Raw genomic sequence first — 27,269 nt, forward strand, 5'->3', positions numbered from 1 at the left:
GGTTATATTCAATTTAACTTGCTGCAGGCAGCAGAGTGGGATGGTCCTCTTCACCATGTGTACTTTCTTTAATTTTCTGCGCAAAAGTCAGACTGGTCCACGACTGTGTGCTTCTTCCCCCAGGTAAGGCAAAAAAAAAATAAAAAAAAGACTGCAACTGTTTGGGGCTTGATTCTTAAGTGCCTGCTAAGATTGTGTTTACTTAACTGGGGCTTTACTTAATGTGCAGAGACTTGCATTACAAATTGTGTTTGCAAATGCGATCACAATCGCGTCTTTGCATTGCTTTCTCCTGGCTTGGGCTCTGTATGTGTAAGAAATTTGCCAGCATCATGGTATTCTGAGAGGAAACATGGCAGCAGTAAACTTACTTTGATACTTAAAAAGTTGCATTTGGTTTGGGCTGTGTGTTTGAAAAACTTGCCAGCATAACGGACGGTATTCTGTTTAAGTAGGAAACACGGCAGCACAGTAGTAAACTTGCTTTTGTTTTGTACTTTATTTTGTCACGGTCAGTCGGTATTCTGTTGAGCAGTAAACTTGCTTGCTTGCTTTTGCATTGCTTTCTCCTGGCTTGGGCTCTGTGTGTATGAAACTTGCCAGCAGCAACACTGTATTCTGTCAAGGAGAAAATGCGGCAGCAGTAAACTTGCTTTTGAACTGAAATCTGTTCAGGTGAGAAGAGAATAGGTGTGTGTGTGTGTAACTTGCCAGCATAACGGGCGATATTCTGTTAAGGAAGAAACACGGTCGGCAACACAGCAGTAAACTTGATTTTGTTTTGTACTTAATTCTGTCACTGTATTCTGTTGAGCAGTAAACTTGCTTTTGCATTTCTTTCTCCTGGCTTGGGCTTTGTGTGTGAAAAACTTGCCAGCAACATGGTATTTTGTGAAGGAGTAAACGGGGCAGTAATAAATTTGCTTTTGAGCTGAAATCTGTTAAGTAGAAAAGTGTGTGTGTGTGTGTGTGTGTGTGTGTGTGTGTGTGTGTGTGTGTGTGTGTGTGTGTGTGTGTGTGTGTGTGTGTGTGTGTGTGTGTGTGTGTGTGTGTGTGTGTGTGTGTGTGTGTGTGAGAAATTTGCCAGCAACACAGTATTCTTGCTTTTGAACTTAATTCTGTTAAGGAGAGAAGCAGGTTTGGGCTGTGTGTGTTTGAGAAACTTGAGGAAACACAGCAGCAGCCTTTTAATGAGAGAAGAGGTGTGTTAGCAACAGGGTATTCTATTAAGGAGAAAACACAGCAGCAAACGTCTGTTAAGGAGGAAACAGCAGCAAACTTGCTTTTGTACTTCTGTTAATCTTTGCATTTGGCTTGAGAAGAAGTGTGTGTGTGTGTGTGTGTGTGTGTGTGTGTGTGTGTGTGTGTGTGTGTGTGTGTGTGTGTGTAGGGTACTTACTTCTGTCAATCTTTGCATCTGGCTTGAGAAGAAGTGTGTGTGTGTGTGTGTGTGTGTGTGTGTGTGTGTGTGTGTGTGTGTGTGTGTGTGTGTAGGGTACTTACTTCTGTCAATCTTTGCATTTGGCTTGAGAAGAAGTGTGTGTGTGTGTGTGTGTGTGTGTGTGTGTGTGTGTGTGTGTGTGTGTGTGTGTGTGTGTGTGTGTTTGTGTGTGTGTGTGTGTAGGGCACTTACTTCTGTCAATCTTTGCATTTGGCTTGAGAAGAAGGGTTTGTCTGTGTATCTGTATAAAATGCCCCAGTTAGGTTAACCATAGTTCTCAACTGTCCAGTGTTTTACAGAATGTCTGGAATGTTTGTCTAATACTTTTGGTCTGTTCCTCTTATAAAATTTGTGTTTTTTTGGCAAATGAGTGAGAACTGAATTCAAATGATTATAGCCATTTAAGTTTCAGTCTTCCTGTCTTTCAGGAAACGCATGGTAACACATTTTATTCGAGCAGCTTTTCTAAGATTATACAAGCAATGTTTAAACTATGTCCTTGGTTTTGGGCCTTTGACCCCCCCTCCCCCCAAAAAAATTGGCTTTTTCCAGATTTCTTGTGCTGCATAGTTCTTCAGGAGGAGACAAGTTTAGTGCTGCTTATGGCAAGTCTGTTTGTGTTAGTAGCGTAACAGGTGGAATACTTACTTTTGTTGCAGAAGTCTGTGAGTTCTACTCCCACAATATGTAGATGGATTGCTGATATTGTACTGTGTTCTACTTTTAAAGGGGATAGATGCTGCAGTCCTGAAAATTTCCTATTTGGTGGAGATACCTAGTAACTGTGAGCCTGCTATCAGTTTGCCATCCATTCCCTATTGTAATATTGCTAGCTTTACATTTTTAATGCAACATAGGCAATTTATTCCTCAAGGGCAATGGCACTTTATTTGTAGATGAAACAATGAAATATAAAGTTGTTTGCTAGAAGCAACCTTTTCATTAGTTACAGATCTCTTTAATCTGGAGTTATTTAGATGACTTTTACTTCTGCAGAGATGTGCATATTTAGTGATACTGGTGGATTGTAGAGGTTTGAGTAGACTTTTATCATAGAAATGTTTTGAATTGGGCAGTTTTGTCATTATTGGTTCATGCATTTTGTTTCATTGCTTATTGGAAAAATTTTCAAAACAGTACTTGCTCTAACAAGTGTGCTGTATTATACAAGGATATAATTTAATGCAGTCAGGAAGGTGTATCAAAAGAATACATGTATGTTTTGTGTGCAATGGGCCTATGATTTGAAAACAGCTGAAAGGTAATCTTTATCCACCACTGGCCAGATGCATTTTCTTTGAATGTGGGTTTCAGTGCTGTTTCAGTGAATGTGAGTTTCAAGGGCAGAGAGGTTTTAATGCTAAGTCTGTTTTTCATTGTGAGACTGTATTGCTTTATCAGATGCCTATTAGTGTTTCTGCTATAAAATGTAAAATAAAAGTTTTAAATGAAATCCAAATCATTGTAGTAGTAAAGCAGTATACACATTACACAGTGTTTCTGGAAAATGGGGAGAAATAGTTAAGTAATGAGACAGTGGAATGGCTGCAGGGGGGAGGGCTGTGTATGGGGGGCCCCCCATTTGACCATGATTTTGTGAAGGGTGGCAAACTCAGACAGCCCCAGGTGGCACAAACTCTAGCTATGCCACTGATCAGTAGGCCATGGAGAATAACTTTTGGAGGTCCTAGCAAACTAGAATATTCTTTTGCTAACAGAATATTGCCTACCATTAAATGCCCTACTTTTACTACAATACCCACATACTGCAAGTCACCAAAAACAAAATCCTAAGGTTCATCATCTTCTCCCTTCCCAGTGAACAACATTACTGCATATTAAAAAAAAATGGTTACCATTTACTACAGGGTCTGGGCCCTCTGGGACCATATTTTTGGCTGTCTGTTTTTCAGTTTAAGTTAACGTTGGTATCCCACAATTCCATGGGAGTGGACGGGGTTACATGATTATGTATGTAGATTTTATGTTAATTAGCGTACAGATTTGTACCTATTTTTCATGGGCCTTGTCCAGATTTTTAATGTTTCCAGGTTGAGAGGTATGGCTGACACAGCTGCTGTCTTTTTTTTTTTAGGGAAGGCAATCTCTAGACTGCAGTCCAAATAAATTCTTGGCCTCTTCCTATTCCTTTACCTTTACCTCTCTAATTATTTGCTCTCAATACCTTAGCTCTTTTACCAGTTTTCTCCAGTAAATTCCAACCCCGTCTTGCCTATTGTCTGTATCCCTATTTGCAGTCATCCATATCGACAGAATTTTCTTTCTCAATTCCTGGGTTGGCTTAGTTCTTAGAATACTTTCTACTGCTTTATGAATATAATATTCTGTATGGTTATTTTTATTCTCCTTAAGGATCTGCATCCAAAATCCCAGTCTCTCCTTGTTTCTTGAGATTCCCCCCTGTTTTGTCTTCATCCCTTTCTACTTTGAATTATAGAATTCTGCTTGTGCTATATATAGGAGCCTTAACTCTGTAGCTCTGAAATACCCCTTCAAACTGGGTAGCCCCAGATGGCCTTGTTCTGTTGGAAGAATCAAGTTATCCCACTTGACTCTTGCCATCTTCCCCTCCCAGATAAAATCCTTCAGCTCTTTTTTAATTGCTATCCACTTCTTCTTCTCTGGTTGATAAAAATATGCCTTATAATTTTTTTTCAGGGAATGCAAATGCTTCCATTGCCCTGCTCATAAAGTCCCAGCTTACTCTGTCAGATGCTTTCTCTGCATGAAGACCCACCAACAACAATGGTATTTTCTCTGCATGAAGACCCACCAACAACAATGGTATTTTCTTGCATTTTGCTTCCCTCTGGATCATCGGTGTTCTGTTAATGTTGTCAAATGTTTGCCTCCCCTCCGAGAAACCACTGTATTAAAAGTTATTATTCTCACCTTTTATATATAACATCTTTTTGTTAAATGTCTAGTTCCAGCTTTTGTGTTACATGCATACACTGTCTGGCAGGTTGAACTTTTTTATAGTTGTTTCTTGTCATATCCATTTGAACCTATTTCACATCTTACAAAATTTTTGTTTTATTGAAAGCCTTCCAACAAAAAAACAAACAACACCCCAATATCCCCCTAAAACCTATTAATTTAGTACTAACACACAAAACTATGTACATCGTCAGATATTGAAATTTTACCCTCCTAATAAGAACACATGTCCCGAAGTGACAGCCACACTCATAGACTTGAGGTAACCTAAAAGAAAGATTATTTATGCTAAGACACATGATGCAGCCTATGCTTCTACTAAGTGCAAACTGGTTTTGTCTTATCTTTATAGCTCTCCGAGCTGAGAAAACATCTGAATTCTTTCAGAGAGCATTATCTCCTAGCCAGTTTCTCTCTTCTTTTTTTGCTCCAGCCAGTCACTCTCCACCAGACTGTACCCTTACTTGCAGACATTCCTATTGTTGAAATCTCCTTTCTCCATTCCCATCCTGGTTTAGTTTTAGAATAATTCCTGATTCTTTGTGAATATAATATTTTGTTTGATTGTTACCACTCTCCTTCAGGACATGTGTCTCAAATCATGGTCTGTGTCTATCTGTCAGACTCCACATTTTTCATCATCCTTTTCCACTTTCTGCTTGAGATAACTAAATCACATTGTTCTGTGGGAAGAATCTGCTTATCCTACTTATCTCCCCTCAACAAGATTTTTCAATTCTTTATAATCGTTATCCACAACTTCTTCAGTTGATAAAATGGCACCTGATCTGTACACAAAACTAAATGGACTAAAATCATTTTCACTGTCATAATTAAAAGCTTACAGTTTCATAATTTTTGTATTATCTTCTATTCAGTTTCTTTCCACATATCTGTAGCTGCTGTAACAGAATCTTTTTTAATTCACACATGTAAATATTTCATCTTGTTACATCCACAGAAGTATGGATATTGATAAACCAATTCAAGCATGGGTGCATCATTTACCACTACAGCTTTTGTTTCCTCTTCATATATTTTATATCTCAAAAAGACTTGAAACTGTCTCAAAATGTTCCACAATGTCATTTTCTGGATTTATTAAGTAGAAAAAATAATGCAGTAGTAAAATACCACCTCGGATCTCCTATAAAAAGAGGCTGCTAGCCTAGAGGGACTAACTCAGTTAACAAAGAGTAAATTCATTAACTAATTAATTAATTTAATTAAATTTGCAAAGAAGGGTAGCTTTCTTTTTACTGCACCAATTACACCCTTGAATTTGTGAATATCATATTCTGTTTGTTTGCAGTACTAAATATAAAAATTAAGCAAATAACAGAGAAAAAAAGAGGACATCAGAAAACCTACTTGGTTCCATTGTTCAAACAAAGCTTGTCAAAGAGGAGCCCTCCACCTTAGGTTTTTGCCTCCAACTCTTCATGTATCCTCTTTATTAACCGTGATATTTTGATAGATAGCATAAATGGTATCTCTGCCATACTCCTAGAATCCCAGCTGACCTTATTGGATGCTTTTTCTGCATCAATACACACCAACACAGTAGTTTTCTTATACTCCACTTCCACTGGATCATCATTCTATTAACTTTAGCAAATGTTTGCCTCCCTACCACAAAATCACAATGATCTATATCTGTCAGTTTTGGTAACATATTTGCCATTCTCTTAGCCAGTGTGGTATAAACAGTTTATAATCATGATTTAACATTGAAATGGGTCTATATGAAGAGGATCTGAGGGTTTTTTACCTTCTTTCAATAATACTACCACCAGTGCTGTCTTCCAAAATGCAGGTACTTTCCCCCCTCATCTTCTCCTTTTTATAGCTAAAGTTATATATCTATAAGGAGGTAAATACTTTATATTTTTATGTCCCCATAAGTACGTCACCCTGGTCACTGTAAGTTATCCTTAATAGAATATTGTGCATTTAACTTCTCAGTCCATAGACTCTTGTTTAATTCTGGACCAGTTCTTATGCCTGTGTGTATTTTTTTCAGTGCTATACCATATGTGTAAAATTTAGCAGGACTCTGTATATACTGTGCTGCTTGCCGTTTGGGAAGGTTTTTGCTGCAAAACAGCTTAATTTGGCGACAACATCAGAAGTCTGTCTCTGCAAATATCAACCATTACAGTTCTCATAGCCTCTGTTTCATTCTGAAATTACTGGCTATTACAGTTCTGATTGCTATCACTTTCAGTGTCTTTGTCTGCTACAGCTGTCCGTAATGTATTATATAGTTCGCTGTCTTTCCCATATCTACATATAATATTGATTCAGCTACTTTACCAACAACTTCATCTTGAGATTGTAGAATTTCCCATGACTTGTCAGCTATTATTTTTGTCCAACTTGTAAATCTGATAGCCTTCTGCAGTTCTGACATAGTAGTATCTGTCTCTGTTGACTTATGGTCAGTATTTATTTTATGCAGATCCTCATCTATCAACAATGTAGTCAAAATAGGTAGTCTGTTCTTCAGCCTTCTGCCAATCAACAGTCGAGCCAGTGAGAAACTTAGTCCATGTAGTGGAGTATTGTATTGTATTCTAGAATTGTATTAGGCTGGATATATATCATCTTTTCTTTAGGATTGGTGTTATCATATGCAGTGCATGGCACAACTCTGCCTTTATTGTCCCGTTTGAGTTGACATTAATGGCCAGAACATTATATTTGTTGCTTTTTCCTTACACTTTTCAGTTTTCAGATGTAATCAATTTATCTTGAAGCAGTTGTCTTCTTAGTTGCCTAGGAAATATTATTTTATCAGCTTCGAACATTAACTCTTGGTAACAGCTTGGTGGTTCTTCCTTGAATGAAAAATAAGACTGATTTTTCTTCCTTAGTGATGGCTTTTATTCAGGCTAGCTTTTTATTGCAAACCCATTCAGTAGTTGCACCAACTCACTCAGTGACTACTGGCCAATTCTCTTTTTTGGCCTTTCAAATCATTATAAGCCACCCCTCAAATAGTTACAGACTGTCCTTTTCCCATACATAAACTCCTATCCCTCAACCCTCACCTAAGCCTTATTGACTGGTCTTCCCTTTACCAGCTGAATGACTCACATCACAGCTCTGTTAATAGTCAGATAAACCCTGTTTTTAAACTGTGACTCACTGTTCCCCTGCACATTCAGGAGATTAAGGGGACAGGTCTATTTCTGGCTTTTTAACAGACCTTATGAATCTAATAAAAATTAGGAATCTGGCCTGAATTGCTTGGAAGCAAGACCAGAATAACATCCAACTACAACAAACCTATCTCTTTTTATGAATTCAAACTAGATTTGCAGCTAACTCTGCAACAGCATTATATTTAGAACTAAACAAAATTCAGCTTCAAGTGATCCAAAACTATTCTGGAAGGAACGGAAACAACTCTCAGGATAATTTACTAAAAACAACAGTTCACCCAACTCATTTAACCTATAACCCTTCCATCTACCCTGTTAAAGAATACAAATCCTTTCTCATAACATCCATCAAAGGTATCACAGACTCATTTGACCCAATATGTAACTGCCAACCTTATTCCAATAACAACTCAGAACTACAGCTATATGCTCTTGCTGAATATGATGCTATTTTCTGTTTCAGAAAAGTCACTTTTGAAAGACGTGCAGCCTTCTCAAAAACTAAAAAAAAAAGACTGTTTTTAAAGCCTCCTCATAAACCTTACTTTCTTGAGAAAAGCAGCTGATAAAATTGCCAAACCTCTTAGCTGCATTACAACATTCCGATATCATCCCCCTTTCAAAAGTGCCCACCTTTGAATCCCTTAAAGGCTTTCACCCTATCTCTACAGTTTGCTGACTCACTAAAATCTTTGAAATAATACTTTATTAGCAACTGATGAAACATATAAATAGCTACAGACTCCTGTCTGATCACATGCTTTCAGAAACTCTTTCTGCACAACTGCTGTATTACTATTTGCTGCTAACTCCATATATAACAATATCAATGAAGGACTTATCACTGCAGGAAGTTTTATAGGTATGACTAGGACATTTGAAACAGTCCACCACAAATATTTTTCAAAAATTATGAAAGTTCAAATTTGGACAAAATACTATTAAATGGTTCAACAGTCATACTGAAAATAGAACACTGCGGGTTCACTTTAACAGTCATTAGGAAATGGGCGAACTGTACGTCAGCACCCTAATTGGAGAGCGAACGTTCTACAGTAGCATATTAATGTACTAGTAATCCCCGATGAAAAATGAGTCTGCTGCTTCACAGCACCATATCAAGCTGCCGTGGAGCTCGAACAGGAAAAAAAAAAAACTAAAGCCCACAATTATTTTATACTCGCTAAGCAGCGCTTCTGCTCTTTAGTGAGTATAAAATGTAAAAAAAGGAAAATTAAAAGAAAAAGCATGTGTGTGTTTGTGTGTGTAAGTGTATGAGTGCATGTGAGTGAAAACGAGATTGATCGAGCTATTTTACACTCACTAAGCAGCTTTTTTGCAGTTTAGCGAGTGTAAAACTAAATACAACAGAAAGTGTGTGTGTGTGTGTGTGTGTGTGTGTGTGTGTGTGTGTGTGTGTGTGTGTGTGTGTGTGTGTGTGTGTTTGTTTCTGTCTCTGTGTCTATGTTTATGTGTGTGTGTGTGTGTGTGTGTGTGTGTGTGCTTGCGTACATGAAAGCAAGTTGTGTGTGAGTGAGAATGAGAGAGAGAGAGAGAGAGTGAAGACTGAGAATGCTCCAACACTGGCAGCAGCCTTCAGAAGGTTTATGTACCTCTCACCTCTTAGATTCAGTTAACTAAATAAAATCTAAAATAAATAAGGAACAAAGGCTCAAAACAGGAACATATTCCTGTTAAGAAAATCACAAATTTGCTTCAATAATAGGACTTGTGTTAGCACACATTTTCTGGTATGCAAGTGTGTGTGTGTGTTTGTGTGGAGTGTCTGTGTGAAAGAGGGAGAGGCAGTGAGATCAATGGACCAGTGGCAGCAGGAGATAAGAGGTTTGCAAACCTCTCGACCTTTTAGCTCAAGAAATCTGGATAAAGACTGAAAGAAAGGGGGAACAAAGGCTGAAAAATAGGAATAGATTTTAAATGTTGTAATTAAAAAGAAAGTTATATAACAGGATTTGTGTTAACATGAATTTTCTGAAGGAAATAAAGCCTGAAAGTCAAATGTATGTCATTATCTAGTGACTTCAGTCCCCAGTGACTGGCAAGAAACCATTTTAGCATTAAGGGAGCAAAAAATAAAGCAAATATCTACATATTTTTTAAAAAGTTATATATTTTGGATGTAAAATGCTTCTTCTAATGTACATATACCACAGCAACTTTGAAACATTAGGCAGAGGAACTATTTTACATCAAAAATATATAAAAAATATAGTAATAAAAAATATAAACAATTAAGTAAAATACAACAATTTTACAGAGAGACCATTCTCTAAGTGCAATAATGCCCTCCAGGTTTTGTGTTAATGTGTAATTAATGCCCCTGCTGGAGTGTAGAGGCCCTCCGCTGCCCCTGGGCAGGCATTAATTGCACATTAACACACACCCTGTCAGCAAGTATTATTGCTTGCTTATCCACTAATAGCATTCTTAATACAGGAGTATTTGAAGGATCAGTTTTTTGACCCCTGCTATTCTGAATATTCATTAATGAACTTCCTGAAGAGCTTCCTACATTAAACATTAATCTATACAAAGATGACACACTCCTACTCCATGCAAATAAATGTCCCTTCACCGAACAATCTCATCTTTTTGAGTCATTCACCAAATGATGCCACCGGGCTTATACTAATAAACTACTGATTAATCACAGTAAAACTAATGTTGTGCTCTTTTCGTCACCTTATAAATCCCATCTCCTACCTCGCGTTATGATAACACACAACAAACAATGCATCATACCCTTTGTCTTCAAATATAAGTACTTAGGCCTCATCCTTGATCCGTGTTTCACCTTCTCTTGTTACACTGATAAAGTCATTAACAAGGTTCTATCCCAACAAAAACTTTGCTACAGATTTTTCTACCTCCTCTCCCCAATCATGAGAATGGCCCTGGCCAAAAATATTCTTCCCAAACTAGGATATGGTCTCTCTCTCTTTCTCTCTCTCTTCTTCTTCTTCTTTCGGCTGTTTCCATTAGGGGTCGCCACAGCAGATCACCTGTTTCCATTTCTTCCTGTCCACTGCATCTTGCTCTGTCACACCAACCACCTGCATGTCCTCTCTCACCACATCCATAAACCTTATCTTAGGCCTTCCTCTTTTCCTGTTACCTGGTAGCTTCATCCTTAGCATCTTTTTCCCAATATACTCAGCATCCCTCCTCAGCACATGTCCAAACCAACGTAATCGTGCCTCTCTGGCTTTGTCTCCAAACCTTCCAACCTGGGCTGACCCTCTAATATACTTATTCCTAATCCTGTCCACCCTTATACTATTTCAGTTTGCCTTTAATCCACATAGATTATAGATTATGGAAGAATAAGATTTGCACTGCTTGCTGATTCACATTCTAACCACTGCAGTCTCCTGCAGAAACGTATGTGGCTGCCATTTACTGAAAGATCAAACTACCTGACAGGCACCTTATTATTCAAAGTACAGAAGGAAGGTTATCTTCTACTAAAAAGGAACAGGCATACTCTCTGCAAAACTCCCAAAATAATTACCCTTACTAGACACCCTTTTAAAATATCTGTGGGTGAATTTGTATTCTCCAGACTAGGCCCTGCATTATAGAATACACTTCCTTCAGAAATTAAGCACATAGGATACTTTCTGGAATTCAAAAAAGCTCTATCTGAATATTTTCACTAAAATACTGAATGCAAATGTTTTAAACACAGTGGTTAAATATAAAACTGTACAAAGCCAGTACCCTTTTGCACTTAGCCAGCCCTGCAGTTTTGTCTTAAATATGTTATTTATTAGACAAATAGTACTGATTTCTTGCTACTGAATACTTTGTATTGTGTATTTTATCTTCACAGTATTAACTCCTCTACTGATTGTAAATGTGTCTGTGCATTGCTACCATTGTACTGCATTATGTTATTAGCACTAATGCTTGCAGTAGGCAGTATTTGTTCATGTTTACACTGCTTATCTTTCTGTGCTTGGGTCATGGCTGAAAAGGATCTTTGGACCACCTCACCTACCCAGTTATCAAAAGGAAAAACAAAAAGATCTAGTTCTTTCTCTAGAATTTCATACATCTCTACTAAATATGCTTTACTGTGTGTATCTGATATGTGTAGTTCCTTACCTGGTCTGTATGACAGTTTCAGATTATACTTTTTGTAAATTAAGTAGTATCCTTTGCAATTTCAGAGAAGCCTTGTACAAAGACTGACTATTATTTGCAAGGGTTTGTAGTCTATTTCCAACCGAACATCTTTACCATGGACATATTCATAGAATTTCCCACATCCATACACTATTGCAGAGAATTCCTTTTCTAAGTGAGCACATCTCTTTTGTGCATCTGTAAAGGCTCTTAACCCATAGATAAACTATTTTGTCCTCTTATAGGTTCATAGCTTCATAGCTAAGTATTAAGATACCTGTCCTTGCAGGCCATTTTAAGCCTAGTCAACTTCCCTTTTTGTACTCAGAATAGCATATCCGATTTGGTTATAGACTGATCTCACCCATCCCATGTCGATAATTATATACTACACCAAATGAGAATAACTGGGATCATACCATAGATAATTTGAGGGAACCCATGCAGTGGATGAAGCATTTAGAAGCTGTCTCTGTCCATTAGTAGTCTAGGGGGAAGTTCTGGGGTAAAGTTTCTGTTTCCCATCCCTAGTTCTAAGTTGTGCTTGAATATAGGTAGGGATGTACTTTGCTGTATGTGGATAGGGAGTCTGTTCCACAGCAGTGGTATCCTCTGTGAGATATACCTGTCCCTTCAAACTGTTCTGTTGATGTCGCAGAAGAAGTTTAGATCCCTAGACTAAGTATTTATGATTCCATTTGACTTGCTATCATACAGTAAATCCATCAGTAGTGGGTCAGAGAATACCTTGTATGCCAAACACAGGCCACCTCTTAGCAGTCTGTACGATACTGAGTATAGTGACAGGGCTTTGAATTGGTCCATGCAGGGTATGTTATTTAGGCCTTGCGTCCTTTTAGTAAGGTATCTCTGTGGAAATTCCAGTTGTTGCATGTGCCTGAACAGATACATGGCAAGGGGACATTATGCTCAGTGACTGGCCTAATGAGGGATGTGTAAAGTGGGACAACGGCATCACTAGAGCTGGACACAATTTGTTTATAAGCTGTGCAATATAGAAGGACTTTCATACAACAATAGACACATGTTGGTCAAAAGTTAGGTCACTTTGTTCCCAAATCCTGGACAACTGTGTCAATTAATAAGGACTTATTTTCAGAATTTGATAAAGAAAGGTTTCCAGGACAGTTATTCAGTAGAATACCTGGGACAAAGGAAAAGAGGAGTACATATATTAATTGTGAGAGGTGATTCAACAGTGATAGATGAGAACAAAAAAATAATAATGGTAGATTTGTAGTACTAACAAGCTACTGGCAAGGGAGAAGGATTACACTGGCATGTATTTATATTCCACCTAAAACTGCTATAATGGAGCTTAAAAAATTCTGGGAGAAATAATAAGTCTTCAGCAGAGAATATTACTTAAAGGTGGGGAGTGGAATTTGATTTGCAGCAGGGAAGATGTGTTTGGGGGGCCCAGAAGGGAAACTATAACAAAGGAGGGTAGATTGTTTAAAGTATTTATGAAATTATTTGGCATGGAAGATGTGAATTCAACAGGAGGATTTTGGAGTGAATTACATATTATTCCCCAAAATAGAAAAACTGGACTAGGCTAGACAGAACTTACAATTCACAGGGACATAAGCATGTAACTGAGTTTTGATACACATCTCATAACTATTTCAGATCATGAGCCAATACTAGCTAAAATAAAAATACAGGGTTCTGAAATAAAAAATGAGACACTGGTACCTCGATTAGCATTTTACTGAATGCACTAAAGAAAGGCTTGCTCAGTCTTGTGGATCCCATTGTTAATGTTGCATTGTTAATTCAGAAACCTACAGCAGCTTGATACTGGCACTGCTAACTCTCATATTCCTACATCTCGAGCCTTTTTCTTTATTTACAAATATAACTTGCATCTCTCCCTATTTACTCTTATTAGTATGCTGTACTTGTAACTTTACTTAGAGCATTTTCCTAACCCCCATCAGCTTGATACCATTGCTAACTTTGCAAATACTATGTGCTTGTGAATAGAGCCCGATACGTGCTTTTCCTACTCCTTGTAACTTGATACAAATATTCTCAATGTCTATCGAAAGGGTTTTGGCCATATTCTACTGCAGATAACAGCCATAGTTCTACCTCAGTTCATACACCCCTCTTGTTAATGATTATTCATTTTGAATTGTAGTTATCAACATGAACTTGCTGTTTTTCATCATATTTAGAACAAAAAAAGGATAGTATACAGTCTATTTCTTCCTACTGATGCACATGAAATGTTTTTCATTTAATGGATTGGAAAAACAAAGAGTCTGTGGTTGCTAAGCTTATTATACATAAATGCAAATTATCTACTCAATCTGATGCTATTTTAATAAGTGGAGTTAATTAATTTCACAGATGTCTAGCTTACACTGTGTTTTACTCACTTGCTACTGATTGATATTGCTTTACTGCATTTAAATTATCCTTGTGAACTGTACCTTAATGTTGTTATTGCAAGTTAGACTCTTAAGATCAAAGCCAAGTGCTTATTGGGTACATTGGCCTACAGTTGTTGTTTCATTTGATCTGTGTAGCCTGCTTCTAACTAAATTCTCTTCCTTCTTTTCCTACCAATCTAGCTTTTTATTAACCCGCTGATTTCTTATTTAATCTATCCTAGACTCACACTTTCTACATACTCTTTTCTCATGTAAACTTGCCTATCTTTCTACCGATACCCCCTACTTTCCCTCTAGTTTTTTAACATATAAGCTACACCATTTTAATATATAGTTCCTTCTCTCATTTTTATCTCCCCCTTACAGCAAATCACTCAGATGAAAGCACTATCTACCTCTTCCGTCCTTGTCTAAGAACTACCTGGAACCCCCCACCCAAGAACAAAGGTGTTCCTCGTAGCCTGCCCATTAAACTTGGGACTACATTGTATGTTTTCTGCTGTTATATTTTATTATGTCTTAATTTAATTATCTTCCTAAATTTTACACTCATCTGAACTAAAGCTGTGGTGGCACACTTCTCCCACTGGCTCAATCACCCCCACCAGTTTCTAAACTCAACTTCCTGTATAATGGCAGTGGATTCTCCTTCTTCATGAGGCTCACTTTAATACAGAGCAATCCTCTTTACTTTACTAAATCTTTGCTGATCTTTACTCCATTACTCCTCCCTCTCAACTGCCACCTTTCAGGAAATCCACCTAAAAATATCAGCACATTCTTTAAGGAAATTAAGCTTTCTTTTCCTTCATTTTGCTTGAACTGCCTTACCTGACTTGTCTCTCTCTTCTACAATTCTCTCCATTTCTGCTGATAGTTTTTCGCAGGGGCTTCCTGCTTCTCACGGCCCAGCCCACTCAGTTCGCCCTCGCTACACTCGGGCACACTCCACTTCCCTTCTCTTCCCCACCCCTGAGCTCATTTCTTTTATAATTAACCCCCTGTTTCCACTTCCCCTTTGCCCCACCCCTCCAATAAGCAACACACAATCTGCCTCTACCTCTACCTTTATCCACCTAATCACTCAACTTACTCCCTTTCAAATTTGACACTCTTTCTGATCCTGCTCTCCCTTTCTAACCTCTCCCTTATTACTCTTCTACCCCTCCCTTCCTTAACTACATCTACTACCTACTAACCTCACTACCTGACTAAACCTGTACTATCTTTCTCTTCCCTCTGAGCTTGTAGCACATAGGAATTGCCTAACAATTCCCACCATACTTATCTTTGCTACAAAATTAAAATAGACTTCCTCTTTTCTTGCCTTCCAATCCTTTGTCTTTAATCTCATTAAACTAGATATTAACTCCTCACCACAATCTTTCGTATATTTCCTGACTATGCCTCTAACCATTAACTTGTTCTACTCACATACTACCCATCCTATTCTCTACCATGCTAGCCTACAACTTATTTCTGTCCCTCCTCTCCATCTCTGCTCTAATCCTCTTACACAACCTCACCTCCTACAATATGCTACCAAAACCTTACCATCAGTCACCAGCCTCCATCTATCCTATAGTTATACCACAACTCCCACATGCATTTCTGACAGCTTCGCCTAACCCTTCAATTTCTCCCCATCTTCCTAAAATCAAACCTCTCCATAGCCCCTCAGTTTTCCCTAAAAGTAAGGCAAAATACTATTTCTTTCTCCCCCACCTCTTAAATCTTTTCCTACTTTAATTACTCTGCTCCTATCTGGTGATATCCATCTGAACCCAGGACTTGTTAACCCCCCTTTCTTTGATTCAGTGCTCAGCTACCACCCCTCTCCCCATCTTACAATTCCCACTAAACAGCTCTCTATGTATTCTATGAACATCAGAAGTACAGTAAACAAAGTTAGTGAATTCCATGCCTGGATGTCCCATCACTCTCCAGATATCATAACTCTCTGTGAAACTTGGCTAAAACCACACATCTGAAGTAGTTGACTTCATTTGATCATCAACCTGTGGGTGTTGGATACGGACTGGATCTGAGACGGCAGCTTAACCAGTATATGATCTGAGCTCCAAGCTCCTCCCTTTACCCATAATACCTCACCATCTCCTTCATTCCCTCAGATCTCATTTGCCACAGCTTTGCCAAGCAGCGTGGTATTAGAGCTCCAGGCATGGTAGGCACTTTTTATGCTTTTTTGTGGATGTTAGAGTTGCTGTAAGTGTAGGTAGCTTTTTCTGTCCTTTGCCTTCCCTCCCCTTTCTTTCGCATTGCATTTTCCATTAAAAAAAAAAGTATTTCTGTGTTGTAGGTAGAGCAGGCGTAATCTCCCTTCCCCCCTCCTTGCAAGTGAGTTGTGTGTTTGTGTTGGGGTCAGGTAGCTTAAACGTTTGGTACATTGTACCTTCTTTGATGGCATGGCAGATCAGCAGGCCAAGCTGGTCTTTCAAAAGTACACAGAGTGTGGCCATAATTTGTCCCCGGCAGATGGTCACACTTTGTGTGTTTGGGGGCTGCCTATCTTTCTTTGGACTGCCTTGTTTGTGTGGGGGTTCAAACCCAGGGCCCTAAAGGATCATAGGGCAAAATATATCCTCAAGGGTCTTTTCCCTGCTACAGAGGTGGCTGCCTGTACTTCTATTGTGGTCACGGCCATGACCGCTCCTTCTGCTCCAGCCACTGTTTCTTCCTCCCCCTCCCAGGCCAGGACTCAACCTCCTGGACATAGGCCTGTGGTTAGGGAGCCTAGTAAAGAGAGGAGCAAAGACAGAGAGAGAGACAAAGGGAGGAAGAGATCCCCGGACCAGTTGGATCCGGTGGGTCCTCCTACTAAACAGCCGGCCTTTTCCAGGCCAGCTTCTCCTCGGCTCTGATTGCCAAGATTTTCGCTGGAGCCGGAGGAGCTTAGACCTCATTCTAGGGCCTCTGTACATCGACCCTCCCAGTCAGCATCGCTGGCCTCATCGCGGTCCACCAGAAGTTTATCTGAAGCGGACATGGACAAAATGATGCAAAGGTTTATTTGCACCCAGATTCAGATGGGGGTCTTGTCAACACCCTCTCCCTCTAGAGGGGGGAGCTCACTTCCCTTTTTTGCCCCAGATATCTCCTTCTCTGGTCTGACGCCCAGTATCGGAGTTATTGGATCCGAGAGGTCCCAGAGTCAGGGGTCAGTGCTGATGGTACTGTGTACCTCTATGCCAGCCGTTACCTTGAGTGTGTTGGATCAGACTAGTTCGGATCTGAGCGGCTGTCTGAGCCAAAGCCTGGACGTCAAATCTGAGGGGTTGGTTCTTTCTCCTTCAGCTCTGATGCTGTCGGGTCAAGGCCTACCCCTCGGTATCTTGACTCCATTGGGCTCTGCTCCGATCTCCATGCCAGATCTGGGGAGAGCAGCTTCCTTGTTAGTTTCTCAGCAGGCTCGCTCCCCTTCGGCTTTCAACATGGTGGAAAGGGTTCTCTCCAGGGGATTGAGGCCCCTGACCATCTCATTGGATTCTGCCCTGACTCCCTCACCTCTGGGTGTGTCTTCTGCCATTTTGCCCATGTAGGGACAGCCCATGCTCAATGTGCCCCAGACTGCTTCCCTCAAGGAACCACAGGTAGTTTGCGAGCCCTCTCCAGAGAGTCCCACTGAAGAGATTTCTCACAAACGAACATGCAAAAGGAGGTACCTGGACTCCTCTCCAGAGTCCCTCACTAAGGATACTGATTTGGAGGAAGGGGAAGGTTCCCCCAGATCACTCCCCGACGATGTCTCCTTTGGAGACATCATGGAAATCCTGCGCCAGTGGGGAGGATGGTCCACCCCCCAAGCCTTCCTCAGATGAGTTGGTGTTCCTGGAGGCCTTTGACAGAGGCCCGTCTACCTCCTGGGTGTCCCCCCTGCAGATCCCTTGGTGAACCTTATTACCACCAGAGCATGGAAGTAGCCGGACACTGTGGAGCCAATCCCCAGGCACCCCGATAAAATCCTGAGCCCTCTAGTAGACAGACCGAGTTGGAACAAGGGGTCCCCAGTGGATGCCATGGTGGTAATGGCTGCCACTAAGAAAGAACTAGTCCAGGACAGTTCTATGGTCCATCTGCCCGACCGAGATGCCAGAACGATTGATCATCTGGGAAAGCGGACATATGCTTCAACCACCTTTTCTAAAGGGCGCTGAATTATTTGGCTCACGTAACTAGACTACAGTGAGACCTAGTCAAGGAGTTTACTGAGTCGCCCCTGGAGTAAATGTCACCAGAGGATAAATGCACATTCTCCACGGAATGGCCACTCTCAAAGCAGTTACTAATACGTCCATGCGTCTCCTTTCACATGCAAGTGAAGGAGCAGCAAGGGCGGCTGGGTCCAGCATTCCCATGAGGCGACACACCTGGCTCAGGCTTTGTCAATTCATGGAACCCTTTAAGGCATCTTTTGCGAATGCCCCTTATAATGGTTCTTCCTTGTTTGGAAAGACGGTTCTTGAGATGTTGGTCCAGAGTGAGAAGGACGGGAAGACACCATCTGCCATTGGGATCCACTTCTCTAACCCCAAAGCTCCTTTTCCAGGAATCAGAGGGGGCAAAAGAAGATGTGGTTCAGGAAGTCTCAGTATTCCCGGGACACTCAGGACTCACCTTCCCCTAGAGGCAGAGGGGTCAGGACAGACACCAGCCCAGAGGCAGGGGGGTCCAAGAAACTTTGGGTCTTGAAAACTGTTCTCAGACAGGCCCGTGCTGCAGCCCTGAGGGGTTGCCCAACTGCTTTGCTCTGGAGGCAGTCGGGAGTTGCCTTTCTATGCACTTGATGGCATGGGAGTCCATATCATCAGACCGTTGAGTGCTTCAAATAATATCCAGAGGTTATACCATCCCCTTTGTGACTCCTCCCTTTCCCCCAAAGCACCTCCCGGACGTTCCACCTGCGCAAAGGGAGGCAGCAGCACTCGAAATAGAAAAGCTGCTAAGGAAACGAGTCATCCAGCCCGTCCCCCAAGATCAGTCCAGGTCAGGCATCTATTCCAGGTTCTTTTTAGTGCCAAAAAAGATGGGGGACCTAAGGCCTATCCTGGACTTTTCCACCCTAAACCTGTCATTTGCCAAAGAGAAGTTCTGGATGGTCACTCTACAATCCATCCTGCCTTACCTGCAGGAGAATGACTGGATGTGCTCAATAGATCTCCAGGACGCATACTACCATGTCAAAATGCACAGATGCTCCAGGAGGTTTTTCCACTTTTGGCTAGGGGACAATCACTATCAGTTCCGAGCCCTACCCTTTGGTCTCACCACAGCACCCAGGGTGTTCACCAAGGTTATGGCAGTAGTAGCGGCTCACCTGAGCATTCAAGGGATACAGGCCTACCCGTACCTGGATGATTGGCTCCTTGCCGCTCCCACCAGGCATCTACTTTGTCAGGCCTTAGACAATTTCTTCAAACTGTCAGACTTGCTGGGAATTTCAGTTAACATATCCAAGTCTTCTCTAGACCCAGTTTAGGTCTTGGACTATATTGGAGCGAGGATAGATACGTTACAGTCTAAGGTCTTTTTAACTCCAGAGAGAGTCCAAAACTTACGACTTCATGTGTTCGTGATCCTTCAGTCTCATCTTCCTCCAGCCAAGGTGGTTTTAAGAGCCCTAGGTTCCATGGCTGCCACTATTACTCTTATCCCCTGTGCTCATCTTCATATGCCGATTCTACAGTGGACACTAGCGGTCCAATGGTCTTTATTGGATCTGTCGTTGACATATCCAATTCATATAAGCAATGCATGCAGGAAGTCCCGCCTCTGTTGGATGTGCTGTCCGGAGCTAGTCAAGGGACAAACATTTATTGCAGCCCCTCCCCAAGCCACAGTGACCACGGATACCTCCCAGCTAGGGTGGGGGGCATGGCTCAGGCAGGACAGTCCAAAGCACCGTGGTCGCTGAATGAGACCAAATTGCATATCAATGTTCTAGAGATGAAGGCAGTCTTATTAGCATTGTAGGCCCTTCATGCCTTTCTTCCTCTGGGAACTATTGCAGTTCAGACAGGCAACATGTCAGTGGTCTGGTCCATCAAGCAGGGAGGAACCAGATCTTACCCCCTTTGTCACGAGGCCATGAGAGTGTGGGATGGGCGATCTCCACCAGCCATTTGCTGGTAGCAATGCACATTCTGGGACAATCCAACATACAGGCGGACAAAGTTAGCAGGACTATTTTAATGCCTTATGAGTGGTCTCTGAATCCTTCTGTAGCAGAGCAGATCTTCCTTGAGTGGGGTCGGCCTTGCTGTGATCTCTTCATATCTCCTTTCAATGTGAAGTGCAGCAAGTTCTTCACTCTGATCCCCCCTCGGGGGATTCCCCCAGGGGCACTCTGGTCCATGCTTGGCCTCCTGGTCTTCTTTATGCTTATCCCCCTTTACCTCTCATGACACAATTTCTCCAGAAGGCTTTCCGGTTGGAGAGCAGAGTCATCCTCATTGCCAGGTCTGGTTTCCCTTTCTTTGGTCTCATCTGATAGTTCCTCGTTGGATCTTGGACCCAATACCAAATCTCATTTCGCACCCCCTTGAGAGTCCCTCATCCAGACCTGGGCAGTCTGAAGCTCACTGCTTGGTTGCTCCAGTTCCCCTGATTGCTAAGATTCCCAGTCAAGACTATTCTGGTGGCATAAATTGTCTACCAGAAAAATATACCGTAGCACATGGAAACATTTTTCTATCTGGGCTTCTCAGAGGGATTTGGATCCTTTCACAGCTCCTGTTCCAGCGGTCCTTGAGTTCTTGGCACACATTTTCCAGCAGGGTGCCAGCTCATCTACAGTAAAAGTTCAGCTGGCTGCCATTTCCAATTTCCATGTGGGTGAGAACATGGCTTCTTTAGCTTCCTCCAGACTTTGCAAAACCTTTATTAAAGGTATCTTTCTTTTGAGACCCCTGGTTAAAGATCCTACCCCTCCTTGGGACCTTACCCTAGTTTTGCAAGCTTTGGTTTCTCCACCATTTGAGCCTGCTGCTTCTGTGGATTTGAAATTTTTATCCTGGAAGACAACTTTTCTAGTGGCTATTACCTCAGCTAGGAGAGTGTCAGAACTCCAGGCATTACCTCCATATATGATTTTTCATAAAGACAGGGTGTCACTTCGTGTTAATCCTTCTTTTCTGCTTAAAGTGGCCTCGGAAACAAATATCAATCAATCAGTTTACCTGTTTTCTTTCCAAATTTTCATGACAGTGGTGAATATAAATTGCATTTGTTAGATGTGCATAGACAGCTACATTTCTACTTACACAGGACTAAAGACTATTGCAAGTCCGATCAGATGTTTGTGTCCTTTGCTACACCCTTTCTGGGCAAACCGGTTCCTAAGGTAACCATTGCCAGATGGATTTCCCTTTGCATCCTTCAGGTTTACAAAGACAGAGGTATGTCCCTTCCGGGTAGGATAAATGCCCATTCCACCAGGTTCATGGCTACATCTGCTGCCTTTTGGTCTAGAGTATCTTTGGATGATATTTGTTCGGCGGCTACTTGGTCCTCATCTCACACCTTCATTTCTCATTATAAATTGGACATGGTTTCCAGGGGGAGAGCATCCTTTGGCTCTGTGGTGCTCTGAAATATCCTTCCATAAGGGCCACCCAAGATTTTGGTAGCTGGGGACTCTGTCTCACAGGTTGATGATCAAATGAAGTTGACTACTTCAGATAAAGAAGTTATGTACTCACCATAACATTCCATCTGAGTAGTTAGACTTCATTTGTCATCAACCATCCCTCACTCCTTCCCCCAACCTTCTCATTATGTCTTCTGCACTGGCAGGCAGGAGAGAGCACTTTTATGGCTCTCCTGGTTTTACTTGTTAGTTGAAGGTTATTGGATCGGGTTCATATAGCAAACTCGATCTGAGGGAAGAAAGGAGATGGAGGGGTATTATGGGTAAGGGCAGGAGGTTGGAGCTCTGATCAGATGCTGGTGAAGCTGTCGTCTCAAATCCGGTCCGGATCCGACACCCACAGGTTGATGACAAATTAAATCTAACTACTCAGATGGAACGTTATGGTGAGTACATAACTTCTTTATTCCTGACAAAGACTTCCTATCCCCTCAGCTACAACATCTTACAACTTGATAGAAAGCAGAAAAAATGTGGAGGAGATGCTATTTTGTTTTCCAACCACCTCACTGTTACCCTGCTACCTATCCCCACCCCCTCTGCCTCGCCAGCTGAGCTGCTAATTGCTAACTGCAAAATGAGGGCTCACAATGTATTCACCATAGTTGCTATTTACATACCCCCTGGTGACAATATCCCTATACTAGAAAATATTCTCTCCTGATTCACTCAGTATGTACCATTTGACACCATCATCTTAGGTGACGTCAACATTGATTGGCTAGCCCTCTCCTCAGATGGTCCTAGCCCCTATATTAATTTACATGTCTTCTCCCAATTAATCTCCTCTCCCACCCACTCCAACAACTCTTCTAATTCTAGCTCTTTGTTTTGACTGGATTCTAGTTTCGCAACCATATAAATATCACTTCCCAGAAACACTGCCTGATGCTCTCAATGCCTCTAACCAGTCAAAGTCCTCAAATTTTCTCCACACTGTATAAGACCACATAAGTACATAGCTTGCTGCAAACAGTCCAACTTTGACTCTGATATGATTAACAACCATCTCTCAGCTATTAATTGGTCCTCCCTTAAACACCCACCCCTGGATGATGCCGTTCAAAAATTTAATTCCATATTTCTTAACATTCTCAAATCTATTGCTCCTTTACGAACTGTTAAGAGTTAAATAAATTGTATCCCCCTGGCTTATACACTCCACCTGCTCCTTAATGCAAAAATGAGACAAAGCTTGGAGGATCTAGTCTAAAACTAACCCTCCCACCTCCAACACTATAAAGAACTTCACAACCTTACTAAGAAATCCATTTATAATGGCAAGAAGAACCTCTGTAATAACCCTCCAACCTCCAACTTTACTAGCCCAGAGAAATTTTGGCATGCCATCAACCAAATTCTTCATCCTGGAAACCCCTCATCTCTCCAACCAAGCCCTAATAACCCACCATTAGGAACAGCCACTAATTTCAACTCTTATTTCATAGACACCATCAGTAAATTGACACTTCAGACCAACTCCATCCCAAACTGTAATACACCCCCACCCCTCCCACATCCTCCAACTCCTCTCCGGCTTTCTCTCTGAAAACAGTATCCACCAACTACATTAAATCCTTACTTCTAAAGCTTAAACCCTGCTCCCCCTCGGTTGATAATCTACCACATTCTTTCTCCAAAAAGCTGCTAACTCTCTTGCCCTTCCCATCTCCGTTCTCATTAACCGGTCTATTACTGAATCTAAAGTACCTACTATCTGGAAACATTTCTGTACCTTACCCATCTAGAAGGGAGGTAACTCCTTAGAACTTGCTAACTTCAGGCCTATTGCAATTCTATCCCCCTGTCTAAAATTCTTGAGAAATGTGTACACAAACAAATCATTCTCTTTCTATTACAAGAGAATCTACTCATCCCCCCTCAACATGGCTTTTGACCTAAACATTGCACCGCCACCTCTCTCAGTTACTTCATAAACACCATATCCCAAGCCAGAGACCATAATAAACTTGTTTCATGCCTATTTCTTAATCTCTCAAAGGCATTCAGCACTGTCTCTCATCCCCTCCTCCTGCACAAACTCTCAGAACTGAACCTCTCCTCTTCCACTGCCTCTTGGTTTGCTAGTTAATGACTGACTTCAGTCTGTTAAATGGTTCTCTGCAACTTCTCCTGCTCTGCCTGTCAAGATGGGTGTACCTAAAGGATCAATCCTTGGCCCATTACTGTTTAACATCTTTACCAAACTACTGCATACTTCATGCCCACAGTCATTACTGGTAAAATATGCAGATGACTCCACAGTTATCACCACAGCTGATTCCTTCTCTGACCTAAATACAATGACACAGAAATCCTCCTTATCCATCGAAAGTGTCTCACTGTGAACCAGTTAATTCTAAATCCAAAAAAAATGAAGCTCCTACTTTTCATCCCCTGAACAATGAACCATCTTAAATCCTCCTTCTCTATCTCATCTCTCAATAACACCCCTATCTCCGTCGAATACCTGTAATACCTAAAAAGGGTAAAGACCCATCACACCAAACAATTAGGGGTCATCATTGATGACCACTTCAAACTCAATCTGCACATTCTCAACTACATTAAGAAAACCCACCAAAAACTTGACTCCTTATAGGAACAAATATTTTTATCCAATAAAGCTAAAATCTCCCTGTCCCATGCCTACCTCCTCCCCACACTATTCTGTTGCTCACAAATTCTTACTAACCTTCAAACCACTCTCCTAACAAAACTTGAATCCACCTACAATAAAGTTGCAAGATTTGCAGCAGACCATTCTACCACTCGCACAACTGCCTTGCTCTTAAAAGGTTAAAGTGGCTAGAATTTCCTCACCATCTGCTTCTCTCTCAACTTCAAATAATTCATTCTATTTTATATGTGCCCTCCTTCTGTCCCAACGTTGCCTCAGTTGTTTCCCTCTACTCCCCTCCTAGGTCCCTACAAAGCTCTGAACAAAATCTTTTTCAAATCTACAAGCCTAAAACAAAAACAGGGCAAAACCCATACGGCTACTCCCCAGCCCAATCCTGGAATAAACTTCCTTTGGATATTAAAAATATCAATCACCCACTTAAATTCAAAGCTGCTATTAAAAATTATCTTAACAGGACATGGATCTGTCACTGTAAGTACTCCCCTTGAAGGATCACCCCATACTCATCACCTCCCTCTCACCTAATTCCCTATCTTTCTTCTATTCACTAATATCCTACAATTAAAATGTTATTTATTTACAGCAAATGTGCAGCACATCTCACTGGAGCAACTCAAGACCAATTATCTGAAAAGATTGTACAGCTTGTTTTTATTAATGTAAAAATGTATATACTCTTTGGGGTTGTTAATTATGTTCTGCGTATTGTGTTAATTAACTTTTAATTTTGATGCATCTGTGTTTGTTTTTGTACTTCATTTTTGCTTTTATACTTGATTTTTGTAATTGTGGAGCTTTTCTCCCCAGGCCTCCACTAAAAAAAGGCTTTGGCTCAGTCGGACTAACCCGGTCAACAAATGTCAAATAAATAAATAAAAAAGAGGAATTTAAGGAATGGGTAGTAGAAATTATTCAGGAGTTATTAGAGAAGACAGAAACTTCTGAAAATATAGCTAGGGAGTGGGATAAAATGAAAGTGGAGTTTAAAAGTAGGGAGGAAATAAAAGAAAGAGAGATAAGGTTAAGAAGCCACACAAATTATTTAGAGGGACCGACAAATGTTAAAGTATTGCAAATCTCACAGAACAAGAAGAAGAGCAATTGCAGAATGCTAAGCAGAAAATAAAGGAATATCTCAATAACATGCATGCGTTTAGAAAGACTGCTGTTAAGCAAATATTTTTTGATAATAATGCCAGAGCACAAAAACTTTTAGTGCAATGACTCAGGGAACAGAAAGTAAAAAGGGTTGTTGCCAAGCTTAGGGAACCATTAACAAGGATGATAAAGGATCCTGTATAGGTACTAGAAATGTTTCGGAAATTTTATGAAGGTCTGTATAAAGCTGAGAAACACGGAGATCTAGAAAAGGTACAAATGGAAATGTTTATGGAAGAATTAAATATGCCATGGTTAAAAGTAGATGAGGCTCAATTACTAATAGGATAGGAGGAGACAAGATAAAAATTGTGATATATAACCAATCAACAGAAACTCCACAGGAATAGATGGTACTCCTGTAGAAGTTTGGAAGCTATGAGGGAAAAAATGTTAAGGATTTGGAAGGTTTTAGTTTAACAGTATTTTAAGAGGAGGAGAAGCTCCAACACCCTGGAAGAAAGCTGTGGTAACTGTAATACCTAAAAAGGGTAAAGACCCATCAGATCCAGCTTCATATAGGTCCATTTAGATTCTAAACCATGATTATAAAGTGTTTATATCTATAATGGCTAAAAGAATGGCAATGGTGATGCCAAGATTGATAGATATGTATCCGTGTGGTTTTGTAGAGGGGAGGCAAACATTTGACAACATTAATAAAACATTGATGATCCAGAGGGAAGCAGAATGTAAGAAAATACCACTTTTCTTGTTGGTCTTGATGCAGAGAAAGCATTTGACATTGTAAGGTGGGAGATTATGAGCAGGGCAATGGAAGCATTTGTATTCCCTGATAAAATTATAAGATTGATTAGGAGGATATTTGAGGGATCAGAGGCAAAAATTAAAGTGGGTTGGTTCGGTTTTGATGATTTCTGTTTGAGCAGAGGAGCCAAGCAGGGATGTCCTCTTTCCTCTTTGTTATTTGCAGTATATTTAGAACCATTTGCAAAGAAAATAAGGGAATCAAAAATTCAAGGATATGATTGGTATGGTTATCAAGAAAAGCCGGCTCTGTTTGCAGATGATATTATTTTATACCTGATAAAACTAGAAAAGGGAATTTCAGTGTTGTGGAACATGCTGAGGCAGTTTCAAATCTTTTTGGGATACAAACAAACAAAAGCAATAGCTGTAAATTGTGTACCCACAGACAATTTTGTTCAGCAATATTCATATTTATGGGGACATGATGATAAAATGAGGTATTTAGGAGTATGGATTTAAAAGAATTCTGGTGTAGAGTTAAAGATATGCGGGACCAGACTAAACAAAATATAATACCAAAACTGAGACGTTGGAAGCTCTGTTATATAGATATGGATAGCAAGATATAAGCAGTTAAATGTTTTAGTCCCTTTAGCTTTATACACAGGTAAGGTATATTTTTTATCAACCAGAAGAGAAGTTGTAGATTGTAATTAATAAAGAGCAAAATATTTTATCTGGGAGGGGAAGACAGCAAGAGTCAAGTGGGATATGCTGATTCTTCCAATTGAACAAGGCATTTTGGGATTACCCCATTTGAAAGGGTATTCTAGAGCTACACCATTAAGGCTCCTATACATAACACAAGCAGAAATCTATAATTCAAAGTGGAAAGGGATGATGATGAAACAGGGCGGAAGCTTAAGAAACAAGGAGAGACTGGGATTCT

At 40.6% G+C, this 27,269-nt stretch overlaps 1 protein-coding gene across 2 annotated transcripts in view; it reads left to right on the forward strand.

Moving 5' to 3' along the window:
• The window catches only part of ANKRD45 (ankyrin repeat domain 45), a 334,657-nt gene that overhangs the window by 43,093 nt on the left and 264,295 nt on the right, over positions 1–27,269 (forward strand). Inside the window, exon 1 of one of the 2 annotated variants that reach the window (XM_044085233.1) lies at positions 23–123. The exons of the other annotated variant lie outside the window; for it this stretch is intronic. The gene's annotated coding sequence lies outside the window, so the exon portion shown is untranslated. Of the gene's footprint in view, positions 1–22; positions 124–27,269 lie in introns of those variants that run through there. 2 annotated transcript variants of the gene reach the window in all.

This window comes from Protopterus annectens, chromosome 10.part0, assembly GCF_019279795.1.
Source record: "Protopterus annectens isolate FY-2018-M chromosome 10.part0, PAN1.0, whole genome shotgun sequence".
Classification (NCBI taxonomy): domain Eukaryota; kingdom Metazoa; phylum Chordata; order Ceratodontiformes; family Protopteridae; genus Protopterus; species Protopterus annectens.